Source organism: Lupinus angustifolius, chromosome LG10, assembly GCF_001865875.1.
Source record: "Lupinus angustifolius cultivar Tanjil chromosome LG10, LupAngTanjil_v1.0, whole genome shotgun sequence".
Taxonomy (NCBI): Eukaryota; Viridiplantae; Streptophyta; class Magnoliopsida; order Fabales; family Fabaceae; genus Lupinus; species Lupinus angustifolius.
In genome coordinates this window covers 4,172,219-4,173,319 of record NC_032018.1, presented here as the reverse complement: position 1 = coordinate 4,173,319, position 1,101 = coordinate 4,172,219, and positions in this window count along the sequence as shown.

The window sequence follows — 1,101 nt, the reverse complement described above, 5'->3', positions numbered from 1 at the left end:
ACTACTTCATGGTCACAATGCAATGCATTCTTAATCAGAATCAAATGCAAATGTATTAATCAAACACATGATCGGCCCATCCTTAAGCCATCTCCCGATAAGGAATGCTTCTCGTGGGACCCGATAGTACGTCACCGTACGTGCTCAAGGTAACATCTCAATCACAACAACCCATCACCGAACACTCCTAGACGGTCACATGACCAAACCTCTTACGGTCGGTCGATCTTTGTTCAGTGATATCATGTATCCTTACTAGGGTACCCCCCTAGTTCACGACCTCAAGTCGGATACTTGCACAAGGCATAAACACAAACAATGCTTTCATACCTTTGTGGAGTCATGTTTCACATCTAAGCCATGATCTCATTCCACAACCTTTATATCACAACACATACTACCCGGGTTCATTACATTAGTCACAACATCATTTCATTTCAATCATTACACACTATCCCTCGCCAAAGCAGGGACTAGTCGCCCAGCGACATTTCATCTTTAAGGATCAAATAAATTGAAGCCTTTCTCGCTCAGGCGAAGGTACTATCGCCTAAGCGACATCTCATCTCGCTCAAGCGAGACCTCTCTCGCCCAAGCGAGAGAGTTGCAGAAACTCATTAAAATCCTGGGCTTTCTCGCCCAAGCGAGGCCCTTGCTCGCCCAAGCGAGGCCCTTGCTCGCCCAAGCAAGGCCTCTTCTCGTTCAAGCGAGACCTCTCTCGCCCAAGCGAGAGAGTCTCAGAAACTCATCAAAATCCTGGGCTTTTTCGCCTAAGCGGGACCGTTGCTCGCCCCGGCGAGGCTTGCTCGCCCAAGCGAGGCTTTGTCGCCCGGGCGAGGGAGTTCCAGAACCAAAACTTCCCCTCGCCCAAGCGAGACTGTTCTCGCCCAAGCGAGACTGTGCTCGCCCAAGCGACAGGGACTTGGACAGAATACCAACTTTTACCCTTTTCGACAACCAAAACACATTTAAACATAGTTTTTCAAACACCTGCACTCAGAAAAGTTTCCAACAACATTCATATAAAATATTCAACACATTTCATCAACAATCATATATATTCAAAGGCATTCAAACATAAAAATCTTGGGTTTCTTAAAA